The 27341-nt window shown below is 43.8% G+C and overlaps 1 long non-coding RNA gene across 1 annotated transcript; it reads right to left on the bottom strand.

The window, feature by feature from the left end:
• On the bottom strand, positions 1 to 25696 carry LOC122651298. Its single transcript, XR_006331432.1, has 3 exons — positions 25685 to 25696; positions 10253 to 10256; positions 1 to 92 (listed from the first exon to the last, which is right to left on the bottom strand). It is a non-coding gene; the product is annotated as an uncharacterized LOC122651298 (long non-coding RNA).
• Between the last annotated feature and the right edge of the window lie 1645 nt (positions 25697 to 27341).

Below are 27341 nucleotides of genomic sequence, written 5' to 3'. Positions count from 1 at the left end.
AAGAAGTTCTGTTTATATACCTGTATTCTGCCGATTAAATACAATCAAGTGATTCTGGCGCAACAAAAAAATATATATTGCCATAGAAATCTCTCCAACAAAGAAATATATTTGTTTCATCCAATTTATGGCAAGAGAATTGGGAATCCACCAAAAGTCATTGCTTCCGTTGCTTCTCTTCTCTTCTTTCTTGAAATTATAGAGGTTCCGATTTCTTTCTCTCCCTGCTCTTTCATTCCTTGTTTTTGTTGCAGATTTTGTTTTGCTGGTCTGGGTTTGGAAAGTAATTGAGGGAGAATCAGATGGGAGAGAGAGGGAGAGTCGGAGGAGACGAGAGGAAGAGGAAACTTACAAAAAGTTATTATTTAAAGAAAAAGAGAGTAGGATAATCAATGGTAAAATGGAAAAAAACAAATGGTAAGGCCATTCCATTTCGATAAAAGACTCACACCCAAGTTCCATTAATTTGGGTCCGCTATCCGATCATGATTTCCTACCCCCAAAAGGGGGGAAAAAAAAATCCTCCCCCTTTTGGACCGGTTACGGGTGAAGAGGGATTTGAACACCGACACCATCGTTCATATTTTGAAAAACAATTATTAAAAGAAAAGCTACTTGGATTTTTTTTAAACTTTTCAAAGAATTTTAGAACAGTAAAAAGTGATGGCTTTTCTAGAGACCATATGAGCTTTGTTAGACTCTGATTCTTACTAATAGGGATTTTGAGTTTAAGACCAAACCAGAAAAATGAGGACCTCCCTGGGGTTGGATTACCGGTCCATGTCAAAACTATGAATTAATTCACCTGTTTTTATAAGATGGAAAAAATATGAAAACAACTACTTTCTTCAAGAGATAAGATTATATATATATATTTACTGAATTAATCATTTTTTCTATATGAGATCTTTTCTAACATAAGAAAAAATATATATTTTCTATATCCCATGAAATGACTTATTCATGTCTGTAAACTATCAACTAGCGGGGAAACATAGATGTACATACCTCAAACTTTTACAATTGTGAGAACCTCTAGCTTGTTCACACACCGTCCTAGTGTTGAAGAAACTAGACAACTACAAACTCTAGATGAGAGGTGGACAATTTGCTTAGTATTGTGGAGAATCAAATTTAAAGTATAAAAGAAGATAAGAGAGGAGCAGAGAGCACCCAAAACCAACTAGGAGGTAATTAGGTCTTATGATCAGCTAGCAAATTAAATTGTCCTCCTTCCCTCCTCTCCACCTCAATTTATAGAGTTTGGATCCTTCTAGCTTGATAACAGCTTCTAGAAATTTTCTATTTCCTATTAAAGAAGCAAGGCATAAGTGATCTTAGTTACATAAATATACCAAAAAAACAGAAAATAGCTTGAAATACTTAATGTGGGTTCTGGGGGAATCTAGCTTGGTACTTCTTTATGGTTTCTTCTAATAAGAGCAAAGTCAGCAGCATTAACATTTTTTTAACATGCAAGCTTAGAATATCAATAAAAAATATTTCTTTTCTCCCTTGCTTGAATGGAGTTTCAAATTGGTTCATCTCTCGAATCAATTTTTACTTTTAAGAATAACTCTTTGCATCTCTTATGATTTTACAAGAATAATTCTTTGCGTCTCATTTGTGATGCCTTTAAATCGGTCTATTGAAGACATGCATCTTCCTTGCATGAGAAAAGAGAGAGAGAGAGAGATGTAAATTATTTGATCTAAGTACGGTCCATTTAAAAGGGGATTCCAATAATCAAAGCTTGATGGTTCTGATTTGCTGGCCACATCATGGGTCAACCAGATTAGGAAAACCGGTTTGGGAATGGAGGGCCCGTGTGAATCACAACCGGGTTCAAATCAATATGAGCAAAACCCGAGTTGCCAAGATGTTCAACCAGAAAATTTTCATTTGCCCACCCATTCAAGATGCAACTGAAGGATAACTATGATAAGATAGTTCCGGCCATAGAATTAGCTTAAATTAGTTGACTAAGCAATTGAGTTTGATCAGACAAATTGAGTAATGGGCAAGTTACCCCAAGTCTCTCATGTTCGTGGTTTTAAAAATTGGGAATCGGAGCAGTGAATCGGTCGATTTGGATTGAAATCAGCTGACACCTATCTCAATTTCCACTGCTCCTGATCGTTGCTTCCTAAATTAGAATTGGATCGACCTATTCATAGTCATTTTTTTTTTTATAATCCATCTTAAATCTTACCTGTTCATGGGCTGAATTTAACTTTAATTGATTCGATTTTCACAATAAAATAGTTTAGATTCTCGATTCTTGAACTGATTCAGGCTGATTTGGATCGAAATATCTTAGGGCGTGTTTGGTTCGGTGAACCAATTGGTGGTTGCATTGATATTGGTGAGGAACCAATTGGTGTTGCACCAATGGATCCATTGTCCTAACAGATTAAACTGTTTGGTTACCCTGAGTCTGTTAGTTGAATCATCCTGAAAAACTGTTTGGTTACCCTAAGTCTGTCAGTTGGATTTTATTTGGATTTATATGAAAAACTGTTTGATTACCCTGAGTCCTTCTAAATTATACCAAAAAATACTTGTAAAATCATTTTCTCTTTTACCAACCTTAGCATAAAATTAAAATATCTCATTAATATAACTAAAGTAATTATAAAAATATGTCAAATTTCAAAGATGCCATTAAAAATTGGGTTCTTGTGTGGATTAGTGCCATAACTGACTATGCTATAAACATTTGAATAAAAAGGGTCTTGGCGGATTCGAACCACCATCCCCTTGGAACATGCTCATGTTTCAAGTGCTCTACGAATTTGAGCTAAAGACCCATCAAGTAGTATTCAATCAGTGGAGACAAAAGGGTATTTCAGCAACTAAGATGAAATAAGGAAATATATTTGTCCAAATGAGTTTTTTCTCAAACTGAGTAAACTAAACTAGGCCTACAAAGATACTAACACTCAATTAACTTTCTCAAAAGGATTTGGTGCATGGATCCATTGTTATAGCTGTCATAAGGTATTACTAGCAAAAAACACTTTAAGTTCTAAGCTTACAACAGATCGAATTATTTGGCTTTACGTTCTAAGCACACAACAAATCAAAGAAGCACACAACAGATGAATTGAGATAACAATATGATGGGAAAATGATTCAAGTAAATAATGAGCAGCACACCCATTTACTTGTTAGAAAATATAAAGAAAAGTATTGACTTGTCCTGCAAATATTAGGTTAAACAATAGTATAATCCATTCACATACTTCCCCCCTGCATACGCCCATTCACATTCACATTGACTAACATAATCAAATCACATTAACATTCACATTGAGACAAAGAACCACATCTCTAGCATGGATCGAACAACCTCAAGATCTCATCAACCAACCCTCCCTACATCTACCATTCAAGCAGTGGAGACAAAGAACCACATCTCTCTCTCTCTCTCTTGCTCAATAAGCTCAATCAAATCTATCATATAATTATTTCTTCTTTAGTCCAGTTTCTTTCCCTTTCATAAAGAATTACAATGCCAAAAGCCCAAATGCTTAAACTTTTAGCTAGACATTCGTGGGGGTTAAAGGAGGCATTCAGAATCAAACTCATGAATTCAATTCCAAATTTCCAACACTCATTTATTTGATGTAGATGTTCTCGTTGTCCAAATCTAACCTAATTGATGGAAGGGTAGAAAAGAGATGTGCAGACTGAAACTTACTTCCCAAAATTAGTAAGGAACTTGAAGAAGTCCATCATAATAATCCCACTTATAATAAGCCAGAAATAGTAACCTAACTACCATTATTGGGGGACACAGGAGATTGAGAGGAGAAATCCATCTCATTAGCCACACAATAATGGAGGCAATGTGGCCCACCTTATCTATAATATTGCAGTGCTTGAACAGTGAAACCCAAAGCTGAGAGCCCTCTTCAAATCTGAAAATCCCATCTCATCAGCCACACAAATATTACAAACGACATTTTTGTTAGTTTTGAAGTGGGTTATAAGCTGATGACATGCATGGATCTGTCCATGCCATTGACTCACCACTTAAATAAGTCATTCCTACCCATTAGTGATGAAGATAAACTGGTTGTTATTTGACCAAGTAGGTGATGATGATGAGTAGTTAGGAAAGATTGCATATAAATTTCAATTACAATTTTTAATTAACACAAGCAAACCAATGGAAATTGAGGATCAAAATGAAGCTACATTCCATGAATTCTAACAAATTTAAAGCAAGGTATAGAAAATCGAAAAGATAGAGCTGCAATTAATCAACTTTTATTTACATACACAGGCCGTAAAATGTACAAACATTCCCATCCATCTCCCAAAATCTTCAAATTGGAAAATTTTTGAAAGAATATGAGGCTATTACGCAGCTGCTTGGCAATTGTAGCAACAATAATCCCCACTCAATCACAGAGGATGAACCAAATCGAAACAAAGTCCTTTTTTAATCTAAAGTCTACAGTTATACCTTCCCTTATAAATGACAAATAGAACAACATTTTCAAAGTCTAAAATATGCCAACCTAAAAATGGGGTTCCTCAGACTTCCACTGAGAAGAGACATTAGACCCCCAGCGTGTCTAGGTTTTCCTGTTCCCATCGCAACTCAAATGAGAGGGTGCAAATAGGCATTTGACATTTTAGGATTTAGAATAGATTTTAGATCCTAAACTCGAAATCAATTTTGTAAAAATCGGGAGAGGGAGGGAGAGGGCGAGAGGGGGACCTAGGTTTGCAAAATCGCAGGTAAATGGTTTTAGTTGTAAGGGTTGCGAACAGAGAGAGAGAGAGAGAGAGAGAGAGAGAGAGAGAGAGAGATAGCGAGAGAGAGATGAAAGAGATGGGATAGATGAGAGAAATCACCTTGAATCTCCTGTGGAGTTGCAGGTCTCCTCTTCCCCACTTGATCGCAAGAAAAAGCCTTGTTCTCAACTTCAAACCCTTGAGAAATCACAGGTTGATCGCAAGAAAAAGCCTTCTTCTCCAGTTGCAGGTTCTAGTTGCAGGTTCCACGGCCTTCTTCTCCCTTCGCCTTCTTCTTCCTTCGGCAAAACGAGCTTCTTCTCCCTTCGGCAAACGACGAGCTTCTTCTCCCTTCGCCTTCTTCTCCCTTCGGCAACGACGAACAGCGACTGTCGCGGTTTTCGTTCTTTAGCTCGATGGGTAGGAATCAAGATTGGTGCACAAAATAAGAGGGGTATGTATACTAGGGCTTATTTTCCTTGATCAAATATGGAGGTGGACCAAAATATAATTCACACTTACATGAAAAAATGTGAATCAGGTAGATTCATGAACCTGGATCAGTTCACCATCATTTTTAACCAAACGGTTTTTTTAATTGGGAATCATGAATCTATTAGTGCAGCACCAATTGGTTCACCGAACCAAACACGCCCTTATACCGATTCTGTTTCCAATTCCGAGTTTTAAAACTTTGTTCAGGGTTCTCCCCACGTTACAGATATTCCACCTTGGGCCCCTCCATTAATAGAATGTTAGGCTAAATTTAAGCAACATTAATGGTTAAATTAATATCTGTAACCAAAGACCCCCCCAACCCATAGAGGTGTTTCAGTCCGACAATCCCTTTAATAAAGTTGAGGACTGGAAAGTGGAAACAGAGAAATTGAAAGGGTTAAAGTATAAAGTTACATGCTTGATTCAACTACAATTTCCACAGTTTGGATTATAAGAATCTCTTATTAAGGGGTGTAAACAGAGTCCCAAGCATTCTGTTATCGAACCATTTAAGGTATTTGGTACCCGTATTGGTCTTGATCGGCCGATATTGGTATTGATACTGATATGGATCGGCAATATCAGGCTGGATCTGACCGTTTATTGCTCATAATATCGATTGTTTTTTAGATCGATTTACTATTTGTTTGAATACCACTAGAGGTGTCAAAATGTAAACCGAATCAACCTGAACCAGCCCGAACCGAACCAAAATGAACCTTAGAATTGGATTGGCTTCAGATTGGAGTACTGTGAAACAAATTAAAATCTGGACCACATCAAAACTGAAACAAACATGACAAACCTAACCCAAATCGATATAAAACCACTAAGAAATTGGTATCAATCCGAAATCATTAGAAAAAAAAACCCTGTTTTATCCTAGGCTTTTGTATAAACCGGCCTATCGAACCCATATTAAACCAATAAGAAAAACCAAACCCAAACCGAATAAAATCGAACTTTCCGTTGTTGGTTGTTTCAGATTCACCCACTCACACCGAAACCTGGTGAAACCAAACCAAATCGACTGATTGACACCCTTAGATATCACTGTTTTGGTATTAGTTACGACCTCTGATCAAAAAAACGGTATTAGTTATGACCTATACCAATATAAATCGGCCGATACTGATACCTAATACGCTAATATCGTGTATCTAACAAGGGCCAATAATGGGTCATCAAACTTCTTTTATAATAAAAATTGGTACGTTTTTTTTATGTCGGAATTGCAACATCTCCACTCACCGTGGCGTCCAAAACTCATCAGCTGGGTGGTTCACTCTGGTTTTGACGAGCACGTACAATATAAACTCTAAGATAAAACCTCTCCCATTGTGGTGGGCCTGCTGGTCCGAATCAATGATCCAACAGTCCTACCTAGGGGTGCAAGTTTGGCTCTGTCGGCCCGAACCTGTCCTAGCTTGCCCTAAGGGTGTCAATTGGGACGGGATGGTACCGGTACCGGTACTAAAAGTGCCAATCCCAGTACCGTCCCATTTAGTTAACGGGACCAAACCTAGATCCCAGTCCCGATTACTAGCGGGACGGGAAGGTACCGGTTCTTAAACGGTTCTAGGCACTGTAGAAAAAGGAAGAAGAAGTTTAATTGTTTCTAACAAGGCGGATTTATTAGTGTTGTGGAATTTTTTCACTATCATGAAATCTAAATTGTCTACTATTTTTTATAAAGCAACTTAAATTATGAAATCATAGTTTTACTTCTTCAAACTCCCTAAGATCATATGTAATAAGCTTCTCATTTTTTTAAATCTAGAGAAGTCCTACAAAATGGAAGAATCCCACTGTGTTTCCTCTTTGATTTTCCCAAACAAAACTCTATTTATCACACATGTCACACGGTAGTATGGTACGAAGTACGAAGTGCAAAAAGGAAGAACCTGGTAGATGTAGTTGGTCGAGGGAGGAGGGAGTAGCACTGTAGTAGGTTCTGTGAGGAGAGACTTCAAGCTACGGCTGTTGACCTGTTGTTCCTCTTCGTATTCAAAAGAATCCTTTTTTTTTTAAAAAGATCTTATATACTCTTTCTTTTTAAACAGTACTAGTAGTTTTGGTACCATCCGGTACCTAATTGGTATTTCGGTACTGGTACCGTTGGGAATCCCGTCCCAGAACCGTCTCATCCCATTTATCATTCGGTACCAAAATCAGATACCAGTACCATCCCATTTACTAATGGGACGGTCCGGTACCGGGTTTTAATGGGACGGTATTGGGACGGTTCCCGGTTCCAGTCCCAAATTGACACCCTTAGCTTGCCTTGAGCCCGAACAGGGCCTGGGCTGAGATATCTTGGCTCTGAGGGCGGGTCAAGGCTGGAAATTTCTAACCCTAAGTCAAGGTCGGGTCGGGCCAGGGTTGAAGCCTCGGGCTGAGCTTGGCTCGGCCAGCCCCGACCCTGTTTTAAATTATACTAAAACATATATATTGATATACTATACGTTATAAACTTTAAATGTCACCCAAGTTTTGTTATAAATATATTATATATGGAGATAATAAGTGATATAAACATTTTATTATAGTTTTAATTTACCTAAAATTGATAATTTTCTCCCCAGCCGACGCATCTCCTTTACCCCTCCCCATGATTAGGGCTGATAAGGATCAGCTTGACCTGATCCTAAGGGCGGGTCAAGGTTGGATTTTTTAGGCCTTGGTCAGGGATGGGTTGGGCCTAGGACTAGCTAAGGGGACTCAAGGTTGGGCGAGGGTTTTATAAAACCCTAGTTCTCCTACCCTTATTTTTTTAAAATCATCCTTTTTGGTTAATATATTTTATAAGGGTAAAAGAACGGTCAAGAAGTGTGTGTGTGCTGCACCCAAACATAGGGGGCAAAATAACCACCCCACCCTCATGAAAGGCGGAAATGTTACCTCTGATGATGCTTATGTGTGCTCTCACATCAGCCCAAACGTTTTCCCATTTTAAAATAGATAGATAGAGAGAGAATGTTTTTAACTTTTTATCACTATTTTCGAAGGGGTAAGTTTTCATACATGGCCGTGTAAGCATGCACGGTCATGTTCCCTCTCACAAAGAGTTGAAAAAATAATAAACACCCCCCACCCATTAATTAATGCCTTGAAACTCCCACCTTCTCACATACACGGCTTACACAGCAGTGTATTAAAACTTTTTCCCCCAGCACAGGCTGCGCCCAGACACATGGGGTGGGCGCAATAACCACCCTGCCCCCCTGAGTGACAGGCCCATGTGTCTGGGCGTAGCCTGCACAGCGGCGCAGAGAACATGAACCCATAATTTATACATATAAAGGTATTGTAGTCATTTTTGAATACGTTACAGACACCTCTAGAGAGCTGCAAACCCACAAATCCCTCCCCCCCCCCCCCCCCAATCTTTTCCCATCCTCAATTTACTCTTTCCCAAAAAACTGTGGCATAGAGGACCATGGAGATTGCAAGAGTCCATGAAAAGGCACCACCGGCATTTCTTCTTATGGCCATGGCTTTTATGCTATTTTTGGTTGCTTGTACAGGTAATAACAATTCCCATTTTCATCTCTTATACAGTCCATGGAAGAAGCCCTTCCGGCCCCTTCTCTTGTGTTACAACAACTTTGTTATGTTATTGTATTCCACTAGATAATTTTTAAAAAAAAAATAGTTATAAAGGGGAAAATAGGAAGAGTTTAAACTTCAAAGATCTTGCAACACCCTAGAGCATGGTTCTAAAAAATGATATCGAGCCTTCCTGGATGATTTTGCCCTAAATTTTGGTAAAAAAAAATTATTTTTTGAACAGATTTTATACCTAGTTAGAACTGTTCTACCAATGTGTTGCGTCAAGAAATCGCTCAACGGTCCTTTGAGTGCCATAACCTGCAAAAGACCCTGGGTGACAAAGGAGAATCAGTGTGGTTTCGACCTAGGACTCTCCGATGCCTAAGTTAGATCTCTCTGAGCAAACAGATGAATAATAGTATTCAATATGAGTTAAGATGTCCCCTGATGGGGCTGTGTACCTTGCATTTTATAGTAGTCTCTGGCGGTGTGGAGAGTCCCAGTTGATGTAAAGTGTTTGCCGTAGGTGATAGAGTCCCTGAGTAGCAGGGCTTATCCTGATTGGTTGTCTTCCCAAGAGATGTAGTGTCCTTGATAGACTAAGTAGTTGTCTTCCCGGGAGATGTAGTGTCCTTGGTAGACTAGGTAGTTGCCTTCCTTAGAGACGTGGTGTCTTTGGAAGTTGCCTTCCTGTGGGACGTAGTGTCCGAGTGGCCTTAGTAATCTTGATGGATAGACTCATCTACGCGGTAGATGGAGTTCATGGTGTATGAGTCCGTTCATTCCACGTGACTCGATAGGCGGTGGCCTAGAGTCCTTGGCGACATTGTCTTGTTGATGGAGATCCGAGGGAGCTTGTGCTTGGAGTTGACTTATGTGGGCACGACGTGTGCCAGGGACGTCATGCCCAAGTTCGGGTCCGCGCCCACGATCCGCGCCCGAGGTGCCCATGCTAGGTTGGGTCAAATCCTTACTTGGTTCTTCATTTTTGGGTTCTTATCCTGAACCGGTCTTCCTTATTGGATTTGGACATGTGGCGGCCCCTAATTGGTTGGTGAGAAATTGGGCTCATCATTTGCCCCCACTCTCTTAGAACGGAGTGCTCAAGAGAGTAACCTCTGCATTCTTATATCAATTGAGGGGTTCACGGTGAATAATTTATTACCTGAGGATCTGCTTGTGAGTTGTGTGGTGAGGGAGAGGTTGTGGGTTCAAACCTCTCCTCTCCCATATTTTTTGTCTTTTTCTCCTTCTTGTAGATATATGTACACTTGCCTTCATTTCACTTTTCACTTTTTGCTTTTCACCTTCTCTCTCTCTCTTTCTAACTTTTTCTCCTTTTTGCTTTTTCATCTTCCACTTTTTACTTGAGTTCTAGATTTTGTGTCTCTTCATTGTGCCCCCCATGTATTTGATCTTATGCCCTAATGGGGTGCACTTGGCTTTGATCGACTACTCTTAGACATCATCCTTGCCCACCGTAGCTTGCTTGGTGCGGTGCCCATGGCCTTGCATCTTCCTAGGTGTGTGCTCCCGCGCTGCTTGTGCGCTCTAGTCATTCTTGTTCAGTCAACTGTGACGTTTTTAGGAGTTCCGTGTCCGTGGTTAGCTTCTTGGCGATCTATGCCCAGACCGATCTGCGCCCTTTCGGTCAATGCCTGCTTGGTCTGCGCCCCTTTTAGTCGGTGCCTGCTCGGTCCGTGCCCCTTTGGTCGATACCCAACTCGATCCGTGCCCTCTTTGGTCGATGCCCCAAGGTCCGCGCCCTTTCGATCGGCGCCTGCTAGGTCCTTTCCCTTTCGATCGACGCCCGCTTCAGTTCACACCCCCTTGGGTTGACGCCTACTCGGTCTGCGTCCTTTCGATCGACGCCCGCTCGGTCGATGTCCCAAGGTTCGCACCCCCTTTTGGTTTGGATTATGTCTAGTGCGTGCTATTTCTGCTTCACCATCTTCTTCTTCCTTTTTTTTTTTGTTTTATTTTTTTTTTATTGATCGGTTCCGCAGTGGTGGTTACAGGTTATCTCCTTTCTCTTTCCTCGGTTGCTTGGCTTTGGGAGGTCTTCATTCTGATTAAGTAACCCATTGGCTTCCTTGTTTGTTCATGTCTTCATCTGACGACTCTGGTCTGACTATAGTCATGGTTGGATCTATTGAGGAGTCTTCTTCAGGGTTGTCTTCCCCCGCAGATACTTCCCCTCTGTCCTCCCCTGTTGGTAGCGATGGGGAGGAGGAGGTTTCTGGCGGCTCTGTTCCTAATAGGGGTCGTAGGGCCCCCCGAGCTTCTATTTCTGTTGGCGACCCTAGGAGTAAACTGGCGCATATGGCTAGTATCTTGACTTCTTCTAATCTGGCGTCTATTCGTCGAGAGTTCCATATACCCTCTAAGGTTGTGCTCCGTGTCCCCTGGCCTGACGATCGTGCCTACTCCCATCGAGCTGATGAGGTCTGCCTTTACCGCATTTTCTTCGTCTATGGTCTTTGTTTTCCTATCTCCCGCTTTGTGGAGCTGGTGTTGGAGCATTGGTGTCTTACCCCTGGGCAGGTATTGCCCAATTCTTGGCGGGTCATACTGGGCTTCTATGTGTTCTTTGCTCGGATGGGGTGTGCTGCCATTGTTCCATTGTTCTCTTACTTCTACGTATTGAAGAAGGGGGAAGGGGGGTGTTACCACTTCGCCCGTCGTCTCCCTAGGGGATCTCTTATCGCGCTAGATCCTCTTATGGGGATCACCAGTGCGGTGAAGTACTGGAGGGATCGCTTCTTTTTTGCCATGGTCCCCCACTGTGCCTTGCGGTCTACCTGGGAGGTTATTGATGTCAAGAGGGTCAACCGCCCTCTTGAGTTGAGCGACTTCGAGCGCAACTCCCTCCAGCGATGTCAAGGATGCGACCCGTTCGATGTCCATCAGTTGGATTCTAAGGCTTTCTTATGTCTTTGGAAGTTGAGTCCTGGTAAGATACTTGTCTTTGATATTTGCTTATGTACTTTTCTTCTATGTATTCCTGTTTTGATCTGCCTTGTGCCTCTGATGGGATGTTGTGGTGCAGTGGACATCAGACCGGATCTTAGCCTCTTCCGCTCCAACCTGCTGAAGAAGATCGCTCAGCTTGCTGCTGCTGGGGGTGTTTCTTCTGGTGTGGTACCCCCAGCTTCTTCTTCTCCTCCTGCGATCACTGGCACCAAAAAGAAGGGGGCTCCTGATCCCCCGAGCTCGATGAGGATGGGGCCACGTGTTATTCTTCCACGAACGTCTCCTCCTGCTTCCACTCCTGGGTCTGCTACTCCATCCCCTTCTAAGGGGAAAGGGGCAGCCTCTGCTCCTACTGGCACTGCCGCCGATCGGCCGACCTCTTCTCCTTTGGTGTTGGCATGGGATCTTCTGGAGGGAGCAACCTTGGCCACTCGTGGTGTGAGTTGAGAGTGGTTGGACCTGGGTAGGCTTCCCGCAGAGCGTTCAGCCCTCCGAGGGATCAGTGATGCCATGCTCTCGCAGTGTCTCTATCAGGACACGGCTTCTGTAAGTTATTCTTCTCACTCTCTTTATGTCATTGCTTCTCTTGTGCTTGGGATGTTTATTGTCTGCCCTGTTGATTGTAGGTCCAGCACCGTGCTACTGAGGCTGGGCTTCGACTGGAGTGTCATACTTTTCGTGATCTTCAGATAAGGCGTGCACTGCAGAATGTGGAGAGGGAGGTCCAGGGGCTTAGGGCTGCCCGCGAAGAGGCTATAGCATGTGAGCGGAAGGTGTCGGAGGAGCTCGAGGTGCCTATCGCTGCAGCAGCTCATAGTTTTTCTAGAGTCTAGGCCTTGGAGGAGGAGCTCTGTGCTTTGAGGCAGAGGCATGAGGTAGAGTTGTCTGAGGCTGGGGAGCAGGCAGTAGCGGCATACTAGCAGTCTCCTGAGATCACTGTGTACTTTCATCAGTACAACCAGGAGATATACAATGGAGGCATCAGGGACTTAGCGGTTCGCATCCTAGAGAGGACCCCTGATTATGATTTCTAGGGGTTCCCAGAGGTTACCAAACTACTATCCGATACTGTTGCAGTGGTTCGTATCCCCCCTGAGGATGGCGCTGCTCCTCCTATTGATGCTGATTTGATGTCTCCTTCTGGATCGGAGGCTGCTCCTCCATTGGATGTCCCATGATTTTATAGATGCTCTTTCTAGATGTTGACTTATTGGATGATAACTTTTTGGTTGAGAACTTTTAGATTGGGATGCTTGCTTTTTGCCTTTTGTATGTACTTGACTTTTTCTTCTGGTGATGTTGATATGACATGCATTTGATCCTTGTTGCTTCGATGGTTCTTATATCTGTGCAACCCCATGTAGTTGGCGGTCCATAGGGATGTCTTATCTCGGTGGTTTATGGACCTTGGTGGCATAATGCCTTAGGCATAAAGCCTCGGTGGTGTCATAACTCCTTAGGCATAAAGTCTCAGTGGTGGCATAACACCTTAGGCATAAAGCCTCGGTGGTGGCATAATGCCTTAGGCATAAAGCCTTGGTGGTGGCATAACGCCTTAGGCATCAAGCCTTAGTGGTGGCATAACGTCTTAGGCATAAAGCCTCGGTGGTGGCATAACGTCTTAGGCTTAAAGCGTTGGTGGTGGCATAACGCCTTAGGCATAAAGCCTCGGTGGTGGCATAACACCTTAGGCATAAAGCCTCAGTGGTGGCATAACGCCTTAGGCATAAAGCCTCGATGGTGGCATAACGCCTTTGTGTAGTGGCAGTGATTCGATTGAGTGGTAGAAGAAGACAAGTATTCCCGAAACACCTCTTTATTTTGAATGAAAATTTTCAAATTTTTCTTGAAACAGTGATGTTGTCTACTGCTACTACTGCTGCTACTACTACTGCTACCACTACCACTACTGCTGCTACTTGACTGCTACTATCAATGGTGCTGTTGCTTCTACTAGTAATACTTCTTCAGGTGTTCTGAGTTCCAGATGCGGGCTACCTTCTTTCCCCCTGGAGTTTTCAAGCGGTATGTCCCTGGGCGTATCTGCTTGGAAACTATATAGGGTCCTTCCCAATTTGCTGATAGCTTCCCTTCTTTCCTTGGTTGTGATGCACTTGCCCTCCTTAGGACTAGGTCCCCCTGATGGAATAACTGTTCACGTACCCTGGCATTGTAGTACTTGGCTGTTCGCTGTTGGTAGGCTACATTCCTTAGCAGTGCTTTCTAACGCACCTCATCCAGGAAGTCTAGGTTCCCTCGCAGTCCATCTGTGTAAGTTCTTTCATTGAAGTGTAGTACTCTGTGGATCATGGTGAGGACCTCTACTGGTGCCAGGGCTTCTATGCCATATGCCAAGCGGAATGGTCTTTCTCTTGTGGGTGCCCTTATTATGGTGTGGTATGCCCACAGGACAGTTAGTAATTCCTCAACCCACTTCCCTTTGGCCTCTTCTAGTCATTTCTTTATTTCGTCCACTGGGGTTCTATTGGTGACCTCCACCGGACCATTGGCTTGTGCGTAGGCTATCGAAACAGGCCGATAGTCACTGTTGTAGCTTTGGCAGAAAGTTCTGAACTTGGGGTTATTGAACTGCTTCCCATTGTCTGAGACTATGATTTTTTCTAGTGGCTTGGCTTCCACCCACTTGGTGAAGTAGTTTATGGCGACCACCAGGTACTTGCGGTTGCCTGACTCTGCCATGAAGTCCCCCAAGATGTCCACCCCCCACATGGCAAAGGGTATGGGGTTGAGGATTGATGTCAGCTTGGTGGCGGGTAGATGGGGTACTGGGGCAAAAAATTGACATTGCTCGCAGGCTTTGACATACTGGATGGCTTCCTCTTGCATTCTTGACCAATAGAGTCCCTGTCGGAGGATTGTGTATGCTAAGGCTCTTCCTCCCATGTGGCTTCCGACGATCCATTCTTGTACCTCTGCCAGGGGGTACTGTGCCCCCTTGGGTCCTAGGCATCAAAGTAGTGGTGCTGTGGCTCCCCTCTTGTTCTTGTATAGCACTCCATCCAGGAAGGTGTACTTTGCAGCTCTCATCCTTACCTTCCTTGCCTCGATCTTGTCTTCTGGTAAGATGTCGTTCTGCAAGTAGTCAAGTATAGGGTCCATCCAGCTAGGCCCTTCCTCGATCTCATTGACCAGCTTCTCCTGGTATGTCGGTTCATACAATATTTCCACGTACACTGCACTAGCTAAGTTCTTGAGTTCATTGTTGGCTAGCCTAGACAGTGCATCTACAGTAGTATTCTCGATCCTGGGTACTCGAACCATCTCGAACTTCACAAACTGCCCGATCAATTCCCGAGCATATGCTAGGTATGATGCCATGTGCTCATCCTTCGCCTCATACTCTCCATTCGCTGGCTTCATTACAAGCTGAGAGTCACTCCGAATGGATAGATGTGTGACTTGGATGGCTTTGGCCACCCGAAGTCCAGCCAACAGTGCTTCATACTCTGCTTCGTTGTTAGATGTTGGGAAGGCGAACTGGAGAGCATATTGTATTCGGAATCCTTCGGGACTGGTAAGCATGAAACTAGCTCCGCTCCCTGTGGCATTACTCGAACCATCCACGAACATCTCCCACGATCCTCGATCCTGCTCCTCTGGTTCTTGTGTTTCTGTCCCGTTCTTAGGCAGAGTGCACTTAGCTACAAAGTCCGCCAGGGCTTGGCCTTTGATGGCCGTCTTGGGTTGGAACCTGATGTCGTGCTCACTCAACTCAACCACCCAGGTGAACAAGCATCCAGAGACTTCGGGCTTGTGCAACACCTTCTTCAGTGGTAGGTTGGTGAGGACTGTAATGGTATGGGCTTGGAAGTATGGTCTGAGCTTCCTTGCGGCGATTACCAGTGCGTATGCTACCTTCTCTATTCTCGAGTACCTGGTCTCTGCATCAATTAAGATATGACTCACATAGTAGATGAGCCTCTGTATGTTGTCCTCTTCTTTTAGCAGCACTGCACTCACTGCGACGGGGGTCACTGCCAGGTAAATCTGTAATTCTTCATTGGGCTCTGGGCGTCCAAGCAATGGTGGGTTCTCTAGGTATACCTTCAATTCTTCAAACGCTTTTTGGCACTCCTCCATCCATGCAAAGTCTTTAGGACTTCGGAGGTTCTTCAGCGTCTTGAAGAATGGCAGACACTTGTCTCCGGACCGTGACAAGAACCTTGATAGGGCGATGATCCTTCCATTCAACCTCTGTACTTCTCTAACTGTCCGAGGTGGTGCCATCTCTTGGATGGCCTTGATCTTGGATGGGTTGGCTTCTATTCCCCGTACTAAGACCATGAACCCTAGGAATTTTTCGGATGTCACCCCGAAAGCACACTTTACAGGGTTGAATTTCATCTGGTTCCTTCTCAGTATGGCGAATACCTCTTCCAGGTCGGCAAGGTGTTGATGGGCTTGGATGCTTTTGACGAGCATGTCATCCATGTACACCTCCATGTTGTGCCCAATTTGTTCCTCGAACATCTTGTTGACCATCCTCTGGTAGGTGGCCCCTACATTCATTAATCCGAACGGCATGACACGGTAGCAGTAATTCTCCTTGTCCATTCAAAAGGTGGTGTAAGACTCATCATCCTCATGCATGAGGATCTGGTTGTAGCCGGAGTAGGCATCCATAAAACTTAGCATCTCATGTCTTGTAGTAGCGTCGATCAACAGATCGATCCTGGGTAGTGGGTACTCATCTTTGGGGCATGCCTTGTTCAAGTCAATGTAGTCGATGCACATCCTCCACTTCTTGTTAGGCTTGGGTACCATGACCACGTTTGCGAGCCAGGTAGGGAACTTTTCTTCTCTGATGAACCCTGCTCGGCTCAACTTCTCGACCTCTTCTTTAATGGCTGCCTATCGGTCGAGGGTAAAATTTCTTCTCTTCTGCTGGACAGGCTTCCTGGTTGGGTCTACATGCAATTTGTGCTCTGCTATGGATCTTGGAATGCTGGGCATGTCTGCTATCGACTATGTGAAGACATCCATGTTAGTCTAGAGGAGGTACCCCAGTTCTTCTTTCTACTTGTTGCTCAGTAGTGAGCCCATCTGTATGACCTTGGAAGGGTCATCTTTGCTGAGTGGACAGGGGATGAGGTCCTCCACCATTCTTCCTCTCTTCTATGTCAGCTTGTCTCTCTGATTACTGACCAGGTTCTCTATGCATAGTGCCATTCCTCATGTGTTGCCATTGTTCTTCTTCACAAAGGGGGCATAGCATTCTTTGGCCTTCTTCTGATCACCTCGAACTTCTCCCACACCATTGTCGATGGGGAACTTCATCTTCATGTGGAATGGAGATACGATGCCTCTGAGGGCCATCAGTGATGGTCGCCCTAGGAGGCCATTGAATGACACCATGGACCTGACCACCATGAAGTTCACCATGATGGTCACCTGGCGAGGGTGTTCTCCGAAGGTGACGGGTAGCTCTATAGTGCCTCTGATGGAGGCGGTGGCGCCCGAGAATCCATGGAGGTAGGTGGGCTCTGGCTTAAGTTGATGGTCTCCAAATTCGAACTGACGGTAGGAGTCCAGTGAGAGTGCATCCATGGATGCCCCTATGTCTATCAGTACCCTATGCATGGGTCGGTTGGCTATCTCCACCTGTACTACCAGGGCATCCTCATGTGGAAATCTCACACCTTCCAAGTCATCATCTGAGAAGGAGATCACCGTCTCGGTCTTCGCCATTTTGTTTGGCTTCTCTGCTACTCCCACGAACCTGGCATGGGCTTTGGCCTTTCTGGTAGACTTTTTGCCCCAATCCTCTAAGTATGGTGAGGATGGGGGCTCCCTTGGTGCCACTTGGCTCTATTGCATCTCTTCTCTCGTCAGTGTGGTCTCTTTCTCTATCTTGGTCCGCTCTCCTTTCTTTCCTTCTTGGTCCTCTTTCTCGGTCACGTCCTCGATCTCCTCGGCCATCACATCTCCCCTTCACGTACTTGTTCAGACTCCCTGCCCTCATAAGGTTTTCTATCTCTCTCTTGAGTTGATAGCATTCCTCTGTGTCATGCCCATAGTCCTTATGGAAGAAGCAGTACTTGTTAGGGTTGCGCTTCTCAGGTCCTGCCAGCATGGATCGTGGCCATTTGACTAGGTCATGGTCTTAGATTTGCATGAGGATCTATGACCTAGTGGTGTTGAGGGGTGTGAACTCTGGGCTGCTTGGCCTCTCACCTCTCTCTGATCGACGATCACTTCTTCCCGATGGGCGATCGCCCTTCTCCTGTTATCGCTCAGTCCTTAATCTTTTATTCTCCTTGCGGTCATCTAGTGCTAACCTCTTATTGTCTTGGGTCTTGCTTTCAATTGCCTTTGTCTGTGACTGTACTATCTCGGCCATGTTGACGAACTCATTACATTGTTCCAGGAGCTCTTTCATGGTCTTAGTCTCATGACATGCCAAGTCCTTGATTAGTTCCTTGTCTCTGATGCCCCCTGCTAGGGCTGCATGCTGGGTCTGGTCATCCAAGTCTTTCACTTCCAAGGATTCCTTGGTGAACCTGTTGACATACTCCCTGAGGGACTCCCTAGGGTTTTGGATCACATTCAGCAAATTGACTGTGATCTTCTTCTGTTTGATGCTCTGGAAGTAGGTCACGAACTGCTCACATAGCTCTGTAAACGATTCGATTGATTGTGGTCGTAGTCTGGAAAACCATAAAGTCGCCGCACCCTTGAGGGATGCAGGGAATGCTCGACAGGACACCACGTCCGATCCACCATATAGTGTCATCATGCCATTGAAATAGTTGATGTGGTCATTAGGGTCGGTGGTGCCACTGTAGAGTTCAAAGGTAGGCAGCCTGAACCTGGAGGGCAGTGAGGCTGACATGATCTCTTCTGAGAAAGGGTGTTGGTCAGGGATTGAGTGTGTCTCACCCTTGGTTTTCTTCTTCAACCCTTCCAGTTTCTCATCCAACTCTTGGAGTCTCTTGTCTAACTCTTCATCCTGTGCTTGTTCCTCACGCCTTATTGGTCGTTCACTATGAGCTAGTCCTCTCCTGGAAGTCCCCTCCCGTCTCGACTACTGGTGAGATGGGGAAGGGTCATGTCATGATGAATCTTGCCTTGACCATGAGGAGCTTGCCTCACGGTAAGTCCGACTTCGCTCTGGTACATGACTTCCTTCTAGTCGACCATCAAACACCGACCTCCGAATGGACCCTTCAGGGTAAGGTACCATGGATCGGTGTGATGGTGTTCTCCCCCGGCCTGACCGTGCTGGGAGGTCCGCCATTCTCCTTGGATGTTGGGAGAGTTCTCCCGGTTGCCTAGTGTGCCTCTCGGACATATCACCCCTGGGAGGTGATCTCCTAGGGCTTTGCTCCCGTCTCTACTCCTGCCTATGACCGTGGGTGACCGCCTTTTGCCTGAGGTATTCGCGAAAGAGTCATTGGTCGTCGAGGATCTGATGCTGCAGGTCATTAATTTGACCCACAATGGCTGGTGCATTGGGATCAAGTATTGGCTCTGCTCCTTCAGCGGTTGCTTCGGGGTTGAAGTTGGCTGCCTCAACCTGTTGGTTCTCTGGGATCTCCTCCTCATGAGAGACATGGTCATTGACCCTGCGACGTGAACTCTTTGGAAGAGGTGATCCGTTCCCCTCCCTCGGGGAATTGTTGGTGGAGGGAACGGTCTTCCTGCGTGCCATGGTTGAACAAGTATGGAGACAAGCTAGTGAAGGTAATGGCCAGCGTCGTTCCCACAGACGACGCCAATCTGTTGCTTCAAGAAATCGTTCAGCGGTCCTTCGAGTGCCATAACCTGCAAAAGACCCTGGGTGACAAAGGAGAACCAGTGTGGTTCCGACCTAGGACTCTCCAATGCCTAAGTTAGATCCCTCTGAGCAAACAGATGAATAATAGTATTCAATATGAGTTAAGATGTCCCCTAATGGGGCTATGTACCTTGCATTTTATAGTAGTCTCTGGCGGTGTGGAGAGCCCCAGTTGATGTAGAGTGTTTGCTGTAGGTGATAGAGTCCCTGAGTAGCAGGGCATATCCTGATTGGTTGTCTTCCCGAGAGATGTAGTGTCCTTGATAGACTAGGTAGTTGTCTTCCCGGGAGATGTAGTGTCCTTGGTAGACTAGGTAGTCGCCTTCCTTAGAGACATGGTGTCTTTGGAGGTTGCCTTCCTGTGGGACGTAGTGTCCAAGTGGCCATAGTAATCTTGATGGATAGACTCATCTACGTGGTAGATGGAGTTCATGGTGTATGAGTCCGTTCACTCCACATGACTCGATAGGCGGTGGCCTAGAGTCCTTGGCGATGTTGTCTTGTTGATGGCGATCCAAGGGAGCTTGTGCTTGGAGTTGACGTGTGTGGGCCTGACGTGTGCCGGGGACGTCATGCCCAAGTCCGGGTCCTCACCCGAGGTGCCCATGCTGGGTTGGGTCAAATCCTTACTTGGTTCTTCATTTTTAGGTTCTTGTCCTGAACCGATCTTCCTTATTGGATTTGGACATGTGGCGGCCCCTGATTGGTTGGTGAGAATTTGGGCTCATCACAATGCTTGATTGGATGCCTGATCTGATACCATTCCAAGACAATACACCCTAGAGAAAAAAGATTTCCATTTATTAGTGAAAGGACTTGATTTGATTAATTAAAGAAGGCATTCAGCTAATTATAGCCCATATATACTATGTAGACATGTATTATAAGGTGAATTATTACCTTAATTAAGAGAGATATATTAGTTTTTCGAATGCCACAAACTATCTATTGGGCATCAACGGTGGTGGGATTTTTTGGTTTCATAGGAGCCACACAATCAGGTAATGATCTTTTTCCCAAAAAGAGAAAAAGAATGCTGTCTGGTCAGGTAGTCCCTACGCCCAAACACATGAGCATACAAAGTTACCACCTCACCCCCTATGAAATAAAAAATCCCCGCCATGTATATGCCCCTGTACACACTCTCATTGGCCCCAATGCTTATGCAGGCTATGCGACTATGCAGTGATCTCTTGTCCATAAAAAAAAATTATAATAAAGAGAGTGAAGTGAAAAAAGACGAATAACAAGGGGAACAAGATGGTCCAGAGAATTGTCATTTTGTTTATAACTAAGGTTGGAACAATCAGTTCTCGATATATACCAATATCTAGAGAATGGTTATTTCTCTAGAACATCTGAGCTATTATTTAAATTCTAAATATAATTTTGTTGGGCCATAAACATGTCAGCCCAAGTTTTTAGAATTTTTGGGGTTCTTTTCTTTGTAGAGTGGGCATAATGGTAATTTTACGAATGTATGCTATTCCCCCCAAGCCCTAGCCACATCCTAATGGTGTGGGTGTGTTTTTCGGAAGGATTAAGGAAAAGCAAAAAAGAGAAGTTTGTAGTTTTGATGTGCTCTGTGTAGCAACGATCAACTAGGTGATTGGAGGTTGATCTGTGGTCCGATTAAGTTGAAATTTTGTCAGCAGGTTCGGGACTTTAGGTTATACATTCTGAACTGGTATATTTTCTTTTTTGGAGATCTTTGTATCTAGTTCTACTCTATTTTTGGCACTGCTATGTTTTGGTGAGGTTATCTCACATCTTTCATTTGTTAGCAGTGATTTGTGGTTTAATCTTCACTTTTTTTTTTTTTTTTTTATCCCGAATATTATCTAGGACCCAGGGAGGTCCGTACAATTTTATTGATGAAAGTGGAAATAAGAGTCAATACAAGGGGAGGACATAGCCGCCTTACCCCAATCCCAATGGAGACAATTCTCTCAAACACTCAAAAAACCCGAAGCCCTTACATCAAAAAATCAAAGAATAAAATCAAAAGGCATGAAGAAACTGTTAGAATTTTAGTCCTATACAGATTAATATTCTAATATTATCTGAATAGAATTATTGGTTTTTTGTGTTAGTTTTAAGACATTTAAGCCACTTGCCATAAATTATAAAATAACATAAATTGTTTAAGATTACATTAATGTCCTAGAGTTGGTCTAGGCATAATTACACTGACTTTATATTTATACAGGTGTTACCTAGGATCCTTTGGGTCTTGCACTGGGCTTTTGAATCTATCTCCCTGTGCATCATCCAGAGATGAAGGATTCACTTGCCTCGGAATTTCCACGGTATAGCCTGCCTATGCATGGCCTTATCAACCCCTCAAACCAACACAAAAGTCCACAGCCTAGCTGAAACCAGCTCTAGGCATGGCTACCTGGCCCTGTGGGGCCCAGTTGAGCATCCAAGGTATGGATGACAGCAAGGACTAGTAGAGAAGGATATTTTGGTCATTTACATCCTCCCCACACTGCCCTAGGTTCATTGGTGAGGGTCCAAAAGGCAGAATTCACATCTGAGCCCAAATGCCATCTCTGGGCATTTCATTGGGCGTTTGGGCAATCGCCCAGTGCATCGCTCAGAGCCTGTTTAACACGAGTTTAAGCTCTTTTTCTTGGATTTTACAGTAGGATCTGCCATGGTTTCGATCAAGGATGCAAATGGGATGATCATGGACTATAAATAAAGCAAAATTCATTGATCCAAGTGGATTCAAGTTTGGTCTTCCCATCTGGAAGCTGGGGGAGCTCTGACAGCACAGGGAAAGGCTGTCCAGGCTGAGCTCAGGCTGTTGGATCCAACTTTGGCTGCATGCATGGCTTGTTTTACATGTATTTACATGAAATAACATTGATCCTATGCTAAGGTATGCAAAGATCTCATTGCATGCAAGGATCCATGCCCAGATTGCATACACAGGGTGCAAGTTTGTAGTGTAACTTAGCACAGAGAGTGACTTCAGCCTCAGCTTTAGAAACAACAACATATTATCCTATTTGATGATTAGATCTTGCATGCAATGATCATGCATGCAAGATCCCAAGTTTCCCTATGCATCCTAGTGGTGTTCTGAGCATTATAGGTCAGAGACACACCAATCAGACCCGAGATTTATGGTCAATCATGGTAAACGGCAGTATACAGAGGCTGAGATCATTACCTTGGTCTTGTATGCAGGCTAGTTCAGTGCCATAGATAACTCAGATCTCACATTCCTCCTCTTTCCTTCTCTTTCCTTCTCTTCTTCTTCTCCTTCTCTTTCTCTCTTCCTATTTCAGTAATAGCAGTAGGGAACAAAAATGGGAGTTGGTCCCTCCCTATTTATAACCTTAGGATGACTAAGGCTTGTTTTGCCTTAGGTCCCACTTCCCAAGAATGCATTTTAGAGTGAATTCTGGGCCATTCTGGCTGCACTGGTGGGGTCCACATGATTCCAGAGGTGGGTAATAGTTTTTAAAATTCTCATCTACCTCTAGGGGGTGTTCATAGGCTGTATGCATGCTCCCTTAGTGTCTGGAGTCCATTAAAATAGTTTCAGACACTCTGGGCATTTCACTAGGCTTTGGGCCAATCGCCTAGAGAATGCAACCTTAATGTTTTAGCCTTAGGCTTGCACAGGTATTAAGCCTATCTCTTGGGCATTGCACCAACACCTTTTGCAAGGTCAAACACACATCAAAATAGATGTGGGCCCCATATATTTGGGTAGGAGAGAGAGTACCTGGAGCTGGAGCTGTACATCAGACTATGAGTAGTGCAGTTGCATGGGTCAGCGACCCACCTTCTAATAGGCATATAGGATGACATCCTCGGAGGTTCTCCACTGAATTCAACCACTGGAGTGATGCTCCACAATGTGTTTGGGTGACTGGTCACAGGTTCTTGTCCTTCATTCAAAATCCTAGTTAGTTTGGGGCAGGTTTGACACATTGGAAGGGGATCAGATGTATGGAAAGCTCAAGATCTTTGATCATCAAGACTTTGACATTGGGAAAAGGGGTAATGGATTTTTTTTTTTTTTACTAGCTGTCATGAGATCATCATAAACTACTATTTGAATGAAAGTAAAAAGAAAGAGATTGGGTAGATGAAAATGAAAACATGTTCATTGATAGCTAATGGACAATACACTGTGGATGAGATTATAGAAGGAAATTCGACGGAATGAAAGAACTAAAGACCTAAGAGATGCGGACCCAATGAGGTTTTCAGTGTGTTCCTGTCTACACAAGAATAAAGTATTGTCGCTGCTCCGCCATCGGACTTTGCAGTTTGTATCATCAAAAAGTGCCCTTATAACCAGAGCTGGGTACTGGATCCATTTTAAGTTAACCAGTGAGACTGATATGCATCAAATTAATGACCATATTTTAATGCCTTCGGGCAATAGTGATGTCCTTAATTAGTGTCTACCCTTGTTCCATTTGAGAAATCTTGAGAACTTCCTTTGACAACCCTTGCACATCCTGGGTGACCATTATTGATGGTTGTTCTATTATGACCTCTTCTGAAAGAACCGGCAAAATTCGGAGCAAGAAGGTGGAAACAATCCCTTCTGCATCCTCTTCGAGGACATTGATCGTTTGATCATCAGATTTTGGCTTTGTCTCAATCTCGACTTGCCCCGCATCTATCGGGTCTTAGATTGCATGCTTGAGGTGTATGCACTTGTTAGTGTAATAACCATTTTGTTCATGGTAGCAGTAATATGCCGCAGGGCTTGTACCTAGTGGATAAATTAGCCATATCCACATATCAAGGTGGTACCGTGTTCAGCAATCCTTTCCTCTTTAATCTAAAGAAAAGGAGGTAGGAGGAATATTGCTAAAAGTGAATTCTCTTTGAGGGAGTTTTCGTCCATCTTGAATTACTAGAGGGAGAGTGACGACTCTTTTGTCTTGAATTTTAGTGCATCGGGTGGAACCAATCATGTTCACTTCTTGACCTTTTTCTTTCCCTCCTTCAAAGTCTCTGCCTGAGCGACTCTTGGAAACTTCTCTCACTGCACCTTGAGCCGTCTTCCGTGTGGATGCTTTGAGAATCGTGGGGGGCCAGGGGTAGAGATAATCGTGATATTCTTCATATAGATTTTCTAGGATCATTTTTACCTGTTTCGCTTCCATTAGGTGGCTCTGCATTTTTGTGGCCTTCTCTCCTAACCTTGTGATGAAATTGGAGAGTACTTCATTTGGCCCTTGCCTTACTGTCTCCAACTCTTGCCGTGTGCCATCCACTTCAGTGTTATATGAATACTCCTTGATGAATGCTTCCACAATTGCTGACCAAGTTTGAGTTTGAGCCTGGTCTAGTTGTGTCAGCCATCTTAAAGCCAGCCCAGCCAAAGAATAGTGAAAAGCTTGACCCATCTGATTCTCTATAAGATTCCATGTTTTGGCCATGGTTGTGAAAATCTCGAGATGGACTTTAGGGTCTCCAGTCCCATCAAACTGAGCATGCTCCCATTCAAAATCCTCTAGTATCTTTTCTTCTGGACAATACACCAAGTCATCTCCAAGCTTCTCACGAGTCGTACCCTGATAGTGACTTCAGGTTTCTCAACTTGCTCTCCTGTCTAAGCTCCTTTTTAGTCTCAGGATTCCTCTGGGATGTGCTGGCTTCCTTCTCTTCTAGCCAATCTTGGCGGATACCCTAGACACTACTAGGGCTACCTTGGGGGTCATAGGCTGAGTGTGCCTCAGCTGTTCAAAAGTGTGCATTGCATTTCCTTGGGATTGGGCATGCACTTTCTGCAAAATTTGTTTCGTTAACTGCTTCATTTCTGTTATCTCTTACTGTATGCGATTCATCTGCTGACTCCATACTTCTTCTGATGGGCCGACATCTGATGGATCCATGGTGCCCACACTTGGTAATGACCTTACTGCACTCTACCTAAGTGGAGGAATGGAAGTACTTAAGACCTCTGGGATCAGGACAGACCAACTCGGGTTAGCCCATTGTCATGACGAGCCCACACGGGTAACATGAATTTTTCTTGAAGTGAATTGTACTTTACAAAAATTATTTTAGGATTTGAGAAATTTTTTTTATTTTTTCAATCTTTTGTCATCATTTACACCAGAATATATATACAAACAAATACATACAAATAAGGTTAGTTCGTGCAACAATTCGCTCTTGACCTCTTGATTCCATCTTAATCAGGTAGTTTATGGTGTAATTTCACCGGCACCCAGGATTAATCAGGGAATACCCTTATAATCTCGAAATTGATGTACTGACACCATAAACCCTTTGTTGTTCAATGGTTTTTTAAGGTTAAATTTGAATCGTCACACAACAACAGACAGAATGGCCTAATTGAGGATTTCTTGGCGGTCTACCCTTTGCTAATATAGAGTGCCTTTCATTATGGGACAATCAAAGCTCCATCATTGACGTGCTATACTGGGTAGTGTATCATTCTCCAAGGGACAATTGAGGCTACATTTTTTATGCACTAATCCAGATAGATACATCACTTTTGATGAGAGACTATCGAGGGACAAATAGAACTCTTTTCCATGGCAGGCAATCCACATTAGGAGAGATATACCACTCAGAATCTCGCTTATAGCCCTGAATAGAATATGTTTGTTTGTGGCGTATCCTAGTCGTATATGGTCTACTTTCCTACATGATGCATGCAATAGGTGGGCTGATAGGACAGAATAAGGTCACCATTGACAGAACTGATATACCTATTGCTCATGATAGCGAATTGTGAGTACATGGTTCCTTTGATATACCTGGGGAATAAGTCATGCGATCTCAGAGTAATCAAGCTACAAGCTATAGTGCCCTTTTTGAGTAGCGAAGTACCCCACGGCACACTAGTGAATACCCTCACTGATGATTCTAGACCTGTACAGTAAATATCAAGGGTTGTGGCTTCGCTATGAATTAATTACCCATGACTACACATGGAGTCCAACGACTAACCACGGGGCTAAGTGTGTTCCCATGTCGTGTGTGTGTGCATGATAGTGGTGCAAGAAGCGGGTATCATCCGATCTCAGAGTATTTAGAATGATATGGCCCACCTCCCTGGGGGTAGAGGCACAACAGGGAGTACCCTCGTTGTTTGATTTCACTTTGAACACAATGTATGATGCAGTTACTATAGAAAAAGGGGTTAGCCAAACATGTCATCAATCAAACAACCCTTGAGGGGGAAAATTCTTACGTTCAACGGTAGCATCTAGTATTGAAAGCTTGACCATCAATCCCCAGTGAAGTTGCCACTGTGAGGATCTGCTCCCGCGACAGGGGATATGTTGCTCCTCGATGAAGAGAGAAGGAAGGCGTCTTCTCAAGGTTATGATTATCAGGGTATGGAGGTCATGCAATTCATATGAAATGGACTCACCACCTAGGATTAGGACCTAGGACCCATTAGTGTAGCCTTGTGAAGGGGTACACGATTCCGTTTGGTCTGTCAGAGATTTGGGATAAGTGGTCAGGTTACGTGAGTGGGAAGGTATTAGGCACCCACCTCGTCTGGGTAAATCGGTCTTTCTACCTAATGCTTGTTATGGCTAAATAATGATTCACAAACTACTTAAATAAATTAAACTATATTATATTAACTACTATGCACACTACACATGAATACTTAAAGGATTACATTGAGCTAAAATAAAAGATTAACGATAGAAATGTATACTTGTACACTTTAAACCAATGCAATTATGGGAAGTGTAAAACGAAAACCGTCCCCCAGCTCAGATGGAGACAAATGACTAACTTT

The sequence above is a fragment of the Telopea speciosissima genome, chromosome 2, assembly GCF_018873765.1.
Source record: "Telopea speciosissima isolate NSW1024214 ecotype Mountain lineage chromosome 2, Tspe_v1, whole genome shotgun sequence".
NCBI lineage: Eukaryota > Viridiplantae > Streptophyta > Magnoliopsida > Proteales > Proteaceae > Telopea > Telopea speciosissima.
This window is presented reverse-complemented; position numbering and strand designations above follow the sequence as displayed.